Raw genomic sequence first — 9,433 nt, forward strand, 5'->3', positions numbered from 1 at the left:
TTAAAGCTGAACGTGACATTGTCTTCTGAGAAGAATAAAGCAAATATTCTAACCAAGATGAAAAATGCCAGTTTGGTGATGACTTAAGATTCGGAGCGGAGCATAGCTACAGTTTGTCGGCTCGGTGACTTTTAACTGAGCAAACCGTAAGCCATGCATCATATTGGCGCGGATAGAAAGAACCATGTATCTTGCCAGGAGGATGGTTCCGACGTCACTAGGCAGGGCATTCAAAAGCTCATCGGGAGCTCTAATCGGTCTCAATTCATCGAACCTACTTTGGGTGTGAGCGAAACATATCAATATATCACAGCTGGAGACAAACTGGTGGTGGATGTGACACATTATCGGCAGAAGACAAATACCTCGCTGGTCGACTGCTGACCGGGTTTCATGGCCGTGTGCTGGGAAATTAAGACTGGTACTGCAGATGAAGTTGCGCGTGTCCTGAACGACATATTCCTGGAGCGGGACGCAGTAGACAGATTGCTGTTGGACAACGGACCCTCATATAATTGATAAATGCAACGTATACCGCTTCTTCATAGCGTCATACAGACCTTGTTAAAACAAGATCGTGGTAAGGCGCCACCGCTCCATCAAGGCCATAATGAAGAGAGGACGCATCTCAGCACTGGAAGCAGTTTTCCTACAACATATCACCCAGATCAGGACAGGCTGGTAAGTTGGTGTCACGCAATGCAATGTGTGGGTATGAATAGCGGCATCCGTGTACATTACAACACGCCGCAGGTAGAAGAGGAAGTTTGGGTCAAGCCTCCAAGGGTACGCTGTACATTTCAGTGGAACGAAGGCTGTTAATTCCAAACGTAATGTCCCCCTGGATGGAATGTCGCTTCATGTTTGGATGTTTGCAGAATTGTGAAGGAGCAGTTGCGAGCGGAAACCACATAAATGGGAGATGTGACAGGAAGATGGAGATTTCAAAATGAAGTGGGAGGGTGACCTTTAAAATCACAGGAACGTGTGGGGATGAGCTAAAATGGTAGGATAGGGCAGTGTGCATAGGTGCGGCGTGTCGCCAGAGGAGGAAGCCGGAACGATTTAGCGATGGGATCAAGACAAGCGTGGCCCTGTTTGGCCTCGAAACTGTAGTGGTGATTGGGCACGTGGGGACGAGACAGTGACACGTTGACTTAGCAGTAGCTACTGCTGAAGGGCGAGACGCGTAGGTCACTTTTTGGATTTAACACGGCTGGACAGCCGACACAGGGAGGTTGGTGAATTCCGTTCTCTTCCTCACATTACAGTTTGTTCATGCTAAAGCTTATATATCTGTCTATCTATCTATCTATCTATCTATCTATCTATCTATCTATCTATCTATCTATCTATCTATCTATCTATCTATCTATCTATCTATCTATCTATCTATCAATCTTTCTTTCTTTCTTTCTTTCTTTCTACCTATCTATCTATCTATCTATCTATCTATCTATCAATCTTTCTTTCTTTCTTTCTTTCTTTCTATCTATCTATCTATCTATCTATCTATCTATCTATCTATCAATCTTTCTTTCTTTCTTTCTTTCTTTCTACCTATCTATCTATATGTCTGTCTGTCTATCTCTGTATCTATCTATCTATCTATATATCTATCAGTCTGTCTGTCTGTAGGTATATACATATATATGTTAATATGTTTACATTCATTCATGCATACAGGTAACACACATGTAGACCGAAAATATGCGAGTGAATTTCTTGCATATTTCGAAGATCTAATATATGCCATTTTTTCTATTGTAACATATCGATGAGTGTTTGATCCATTTTAAAAATCTCGTTTGATATTGATTTTCTCTCAAAAAGAAGTCGGGCATCTTTTTATAGAAATCCCTTCATATTAGGTTATTTCTGCGCTGTTTATTGACTTGCAGATGTGACAAGACATAATAATACGTTACTACACATAACTATCTTTGTTTTAAATAATTTACAAAGTATTCGTAAAATAATTTTCATCCACCGGGCGTATCGTCATATAACAGAAGCTAAAATGTTTAAATCGTTCACCCTCTCGAAAGGTTAACAGACTATAACGGATGTTTTACTAAGTGAGGTATTCGTTAAACACTTCAAAACTGAAAAAAAAATATTTTCGAACTTTCTAGGTGTTGCGGTGTCAGACGATTGCAGTAGATTGGCAGAGGAACGCTGTAGGTTGTCCAGAAAATATTTCTACACACTCCATCATCAATATCGTTTTTGCAGGTATATACATGTTCAAACTATTAAAGTTTTTATTAAAATATTTAAATATTCAAAGTCGGTGAGCAGGCAGAATCGTTAGCTGACGCTTAGCGTCATTTTCTCTAAATTTCCCCCAGGGAGGCTTTGTCTTTCATCTCTTCGGGTTCGATAAAATAAGTACCAATCAAGTACTGAGGTCGATTTAATAGACTTACTACAATTACCCGAAATTGCTGGTCGTGTGCCAATATTTTAATGCAGTATTACAATATGTAATTGCTTTTCCTCTGTTTCTAGGATCTGAATTCAAATTCCCCTTGCTTCCTTGTAATTAGTTTGACTTTAACCACTTTAGTGGTTGAAAATATGCGCATCTGTGATCACGAGCAGAAATGGTGAGGGCGTAATACAGACATGTGTTGAAAGGAATTCTTTGGGGTTTGGATAACAATTCAGTTTTGTTCAACATCATTAAACAACTATTATTGAGGGAGTTTTTGAGCCGGTTGGGGAGCTCCTCGAGAAGAAAATTGTAACTCGACCACGCCTGCAAGTTCATACGTTGTTTATCTTGATATGAGATCACTATGTCGCACACATATGTTTCTGGTGCATCTGCCTTGTGTACCCTTATCAGACGAGGAATCATGATGGGTGTACTTTTCTCTCACTGAATAATAATGATAATAATAATAATAATAATAATAACAACAACAGCAGTACTACTACTACTACTACTACTACTACTACTACTACTACTACTACTACTACTACTACTACCACCACCACTGCCACTACCACTACTACTACTACTACTACTACTTCTATTACTACTACTTCTACTACTACTACTTCTACTACTAATACTACTACTATTACTACTACTACTACTACTACTACTACTACTACTAGTATTAGTATTAGTATTAGTAGTAGTCGTCAAAATAATACAAGAAATAATGGTGGCAGAGGACTAATTAGTATAGGAAATTGTTTAAGGAATGAAAGAAGAACGCGTGCCGAGTATTTGATAAATAGTGATGAAGACCTGCTTCAATATACCGCGAAGCATATGGGAGTAAATGCAGATGAAATGATGGGCAAGGAAGGCCTTCTTGAAATGAGAATGAATGGATGGTTTGTACATAAACACAAGACCTTCAGGATAATACAGCATCAGGAGCAAGGCTGGAGGGAGGTGATCTGAAGCCTACCACAGAAAGCCTGATCATGGAATGTGAAGGTGTGTATGCGGACCATGTTTGTAATGCGGGTGTGTGTGTGTGTGTGTCGTCTGCAGTAGGATCAGGGAGTTTTATTTATTAAGGCTTTTTAAAATCTATTCACTGATATAGTATCTTTATGATCATTTAGGATATAGCAAAAACTTTATCCGTGCGGCAAAGAAAACGGAAGGGTCCAACATACGGTGCTGTTAGCGGAGGTTTAAAAACATAGATGCCGTGCACAAAAACGTGAGTCTAAGAAATAAAGCTTCCTTCAAGGCAGAGCTAGAAAGGTAATTGTCAAGTAGGGAAGACGTTTTAAGCAGATGCGATCCACGATTGGTAAAACTAAAAAAAATGTCACGGATAAATTAAATTCATTATTGTTCCTGAATACGCTAGTGTTATTTAATTTCCGAACGGTTCCGCTAACGTTTATTTATGTAGTTTGATTTGTTTATCCACTAGTTTCCACTAAGTTAGAAACGCGAGTAAAATTAATTATAGAGAAACGAAAATGAAGCTCGAAAGCAATTTACCCGGCTAACGTCCTTCAAAAAAGTCCTCACTCTAAATGTACTCTGCGAAACATTACATGAAACAGTTGACCATCACGCCTAGGGATTGTCTGTACTGATAGCAAACGAATGCAAAAGATCGCTACGATACGGTAGGACAGTATTTACATTGGTAAATACGTGAACATTACAAAATCAGCAGTACAGCCTACTGGTATAAACATCATCCTGAGCCAGTTGTTGAGGATGAAAATGTCACCATCCTCTGGGATTCTACAGTCAGCACCGGCAGAACGATCGAGGGGAATCGACCAGACATAGTCATTCAAACAGGGAAGAAACTATTTGAAGACTAAGAGATGCAAGTGTGCCTACTGTTAAAATATATATATGGAAAGGAATATAAAACTTGGGAATTGAAGTAGAGCAAGGAATGTTCTTGTAATTGTAGGTCTGCAAAGAAAGGGATGCAAGAAATATCTAGAAGATGTGCCAGAAGTGCCATGACTCAGAGAAATCCAAAAGAACGCGCAGAGAATTATTGCAAATATCTTTAGAAAAACTCTATCAATTTAAATATCTCTGTTGTATTACATGAATATATTTCGCTTCTACCCCTACAACTTGCCCTGCATAATCTTTCAGTCTCAGCGAGTGAGGGGGGGGGCTCGGCGAGTGTTTGTAACAAACAGGCAGACTAAAAGTAAATAGTAATAATGACGTGGACAACAACAACAACAGCAACAGTAATAATAATAATAATAATAATAATAATAATAATAATAATAATAATAATAATAATAATAATAATAATAATACCCCTGATGTTAATAATAATAATAATACCCCTGATGTAGTATCAGACAGTGGCTCTCATAGCTTCTGATCTTAACTGATTGGAAGTGATGTACATTGTTCCCCGAGCGCACAGGAATCCGGAGCCCCATTGGTGATCTCCACACCATTTGTGGAACCTATTTACAAACCAGTGGGGATTTGTTGTATTCACCAAGCTGCTTCTGTTACTGTCTAGTCCAACCCTCACATATTCAAGATTACCTGACGTCGAAGACAACAAATCCTCATTGAAAAATACAACAGAGTAGTTGGTATTGTAGCATCGCAAGATGGTTACAACACCAAAGATTGTAGGAGCACTTGAAATGTTCAATAAAGGAATTGAAAGTTATTTGAGAATGATAGCTGGATTACCCTCCGTTCAGATTGCATTTTCTGGTAAGTACACGTATTCAAAATTGTATTGTAGCTATGAATGACTGTATAAATGAACAACCTGGTGTGATTATTTTAATGACCTGTAATTGTATATAGCGCGTTTCTCTGCCCTAGATGTCAGGAAGGCACTCGGCAAGTGAAGGAAATTGAATCGAAAGTTGAAAATGGAAGTTATAATAATCATAATATAATTGAACAGCACCCAAAACAAAACCAAGCAAAAGAACGCCGGACTTATAAATATAAACAGTTAAAAATGGTTGATTTATGAGGTGCACCCACACACAAACATGCACACACATTACTATGCCGTACTCCACGAAAACATAGAAGAATAAATGCATGCTGTTGATAGCCAAGAAAATGAAGAAAACCCACAACATGTGCCATAGAAGGCTGATACCCGATAGAAGACACACAACCTGTGCTAAACAGACAGCACACAATATAAAGACAAATACTTCAGAAGACACGAAGGAAAACCCATAAGAAAATGTGCTGATACAATACCATATGCCCGCTGCCTTAACATTTTCAGCATACATCACCTCACCTGTAGAAAGTTGTAACAAATGATGTAATCAAAAGTTACATGAAACTTTCAAATGTTGAAAAATAATAAGAGATGACGATGGTGACGAACGTTGACTTATCTTAGTTTATGAGAGACGAGAGTTTACGAAAACGAAACTGGAGCTTTAATGGGAGGCTTCTCTTTCGGCCGTGCATCAGTAAATGTGCAGACTGACTACAACTATTATCCTAATACAATTTCAGCATATAATAGAGCAAAGAGGAGGAAGTGGACCGGCGAAGAAAACGAGATAGTTATAAAGGGACACTTAGAAAGGGAACCTAAAAGAATGGGCTATCGAAAACGCATGTTAAGATTTTGGTTGCAAGTGGTATGTTTAATGCGACTGAACATGCTAATAGAAGAAAGTGGATGAGAGAATTGCTGGTAGAAGAGATCACAAGAGAAATGGAAAAGAAAGTCGAGGCAGTAGGAATGACAAACAATAACATAAGAGATAATTAAACCAAAAAAATAATAGCGCTACCATAAAGGAAGGGACAACTGGCACCGATGACGTCAATTATTTGAGCAAGATCAGACGAACTTAAATTAGATGCAGGAAGTGATGAGTAAAGAAGTAAGAAAAAGATTGTTTGCATTAAAAGACATCAAGAGAAGGAGTCTACGACAAATTGCAAGGAGTGTAAATTCTGCTATCAGGAATATAGATACTAAATAATGGAAGAGTTATAACAGAGCATCATAGCAGTAGCAGGTAAATAATCCAGGTAGCAGAAAAGAATAGATCGGTATCAGCAGTATAGATTATTCGAGGCAGACCAGATGAGAATTTATAACCAGATAAATAGTGTAGAATGAAGTAATGGAAATGAGAAACCTAATGCAGATGAAGCTTAAAAGATCTGGAGTAATATTTGGTATAAACCTGTGTATCAGAATGGAGATGCAGTACGGTTAGAGAATGTGAAGTAAGAAATGGTGGGTGAGAAGCAGCCAGCTCAAAGATTAGCTAGTACGTTAAAGAGTAAAGTGTTAGGAAAAATGCCAAATTCGAAGGTTCCAGGATGAGATTAATTCAGTAGTTTGCATGGGAGGCTGAGGGCGCAACTTCAGGATTGCATTAATCGAGGAATAACACCGGAATGGAGTACTTCAGGGAGGACAATAAACATTATGAATGATAAGAGCATAGGTAATACAGTTAGCAACTATAGTCCAGTCACCGTTGTTAACGGGAATGCTTTCAGAACGATAAGATTGCAGATAAAATGATAGGGGAACGCATGATCTATTATATATAGTCAAAGCAGTACAAAATGAAGTAAAAACTTGAAGGACAAAATCTAATGGTAGCAATGATAGGATATAAGAAAGCCTATGACAGGATCCCGCACTCACGGATAAAATGCATGTTTCCGTATGTTCAGTACAGGAGTCAACACAGTGAGTGAAATATTAGTCATGGAAAGTGGACAAGTAGTCAAGTGAAGGAAGCCAATTAACAGATGGCTAGATATTAAAATCAATGAAATAAGAGGGGAAGTTATAAATATAAAGGTTTATTAGAATATGACACAGCACTAATTATAGAAGGAAAAACGAAAATTGTGAAGTCAGCTAATGGAGTTAAAACATAAATCTCCGTATCTATTGAAGGCTGTAAATACGTGAGCAGTATCGTTACTTAGATACTTACCAGCTTGTGTAGATTGGACAAAAACTGATTTGGCAAAGCTAGACAGAAGAACTAGGAATGAATTCTATAAGAATAGAGGATTCCACCAAAGGGAAGTAGTATGAAGTGTATACTTACCAGGAAAGGAAAGTGAAAGAGGACTGATATCAGTGGAAGACTACGTGGAGTTAGCTAGAGTAGATATAGACTCCTATGAAGGTAAGAGTTAAGACATTTTATCAAAGGCTTCTAGAGTCACGGCAAAATATAGGGAAACCAAAACACCAAACGAATTTAAAAACCATAAAAAAAGGACAAAAATATCTGACTAGCAGGAGATCCTGCTGCATGGGGGATTCCCAAAGTTTGCTTCAGCAAATAGTAGTAGTGATACATGGTTATGCCTGCTGAATGGAAAGCTGAAAAGAGAGATGAAAAGTTTCCTAGTAGCTGCAGAAGATAAAGCATTCAGGACTAATGAGATAAAATCCAAAATAAACAAATGAAAACCCCAAAACAATAGGTTCCCAGAATAGGCTATGCAAATCAAAAGATGAAAGCGTTACTCACATTGTTAGTGAATATAGCATGCTGGCACATATAGAATGCAAGAAGTGGCATGACAACCTAGGGAAAGTAATCCCCTAGGAACTATGTAGAATGCTAGGATTTGAACTTACAGATAAACGTTAAGAACATGAACCTAGTAAAGTACTAGGAAGCAAGAAGTACAAGATACTAATGGGACGTTAACATTCTCACTGACAGAGTAATAGAAGCTAGACTACCTGATTTGGAAGTAGTAGATTAGAAGAATAGGGTGTCAAATGAGGAAAAACATCCATATAAGATGTGTAGAAAAAATAGCAATGTACGAGTACCTAGCCATTGAATTACATAGATTATGGAAACTGTAGGATAAATGTATCCCAGTAGTAATAAATGCATTGGGAATTATCCCTAAAAATCTGAACAGATGGAAAGGAAATAAGCATATAACCCGGTTTAGTACAGCTGCAGAAAACCGTGTTATTAGGCACAGTTAGAATACTTAGGAAAGTTCTTTGCATCTAAGATTACTAGCTGTAGCCCAAGAGCAAGGGCCTTAACATCTACTTAATGTTTGCAGATGTTAAGATTATTTTCTTTTCCAACAGTCTAATCTCTTGAGTTTATGTGAATAATAATAATGATAATAATAATAATAAAAATAATAATAATAATAATAATGATAATGATAATAATAATAATAATAATAATAATAATATAATAGTAATAATAATAGTAATAATAACAACAACAACAACAATAGAAATAATAACAACAACAATGATGATGATAATAATAATAATAATAATAATAATAATAATAATAATAATAATAATAATAATAATAATAATAATAATATTAATGATGATAATAATAATAAACAATAAGGAATATTTTCACAGATACGACGGCTTTGGGACCTACACGGGATATATACCAACACTATGGAATACCAACAGAAAAAAAACAACAATATGGTAGTCGCGAAAAGATCTACGTACCTAGTGACCGATTAAAAACGGTGAAATTGTCCGTGAATGCCGACACAGCTCACTCAACCTAGATCGTGCCAGATACACATCAACGTCTCCAGTTTGCAAAGTAGATGTTCTTGAGCTAGTCGAAACTGAAGACACGAGAGTTGACCATATTCACGTATCGAGTGCAGCATACGAAATATTTACCATAGATAACCATTCTCCTTATTCATCAAGTACCTGCTGCTATATATTGCGGCAATACAAACGCGGATGATGGGAAAGAAACTCACAGCCTTCAACACAGTCCCCAAGTATTGCTTGTCGGGCATATCAAAAGCTTTAGATCGATTAAAACTGATCAATGTCCACTGATGTCATGCAGTTTACGTTCCCGCTCTATGATATATCTCATGGGCTGGATGTTGAAATGGGTACATGAGCTCCGAATGCGCTTAATTGCCTTTCATAAGTGAAAATTTCGACCCGGTTCGTCAACA

At 37.4% G+C, this 9,433-nt stretch overlaps 1 long non-coding RNA gene across 1 annotated transcript in view; it reads right to left on the minus strand.

Moving 5' to 3' along the window:
• Positions 1-2,497: 2,497 nt before the first annotated feature.
• The window catches only part of LOC118766440, a 22,509-nt gene continuing 15,573 nt past the window's right edge, over positions 2,498-9,433 (minus strand). The window contains exons 2-3 of the long non-coding RNA XR_005002373.1: positions 8,156-8,164; positions 2,498-2,507 (exon numbers count right to left, since the gene is read on the minus strand). This is a non-coding gene — a long non-coding RNA (uncharacterized LOC118766440). The remainder of the gene's footprint in view (positions 2,508-8,155; positions 8,165-9,433) is intronic.

The sequence above is a fragment of the Octopus sinensis genome, linkage group LG15, assembly GCF_006345805.1.
Source record: "Octopus sinensis linkage group LG15, ASM634580v1, whole genome shotgun sequence".
Classification (NCBI taxonomy): Eukaryota; Metazoa; Mollusca; class Cephalopoda; order Octopoda; family Octopodidae; genus Octopus; species Octopus sinensis.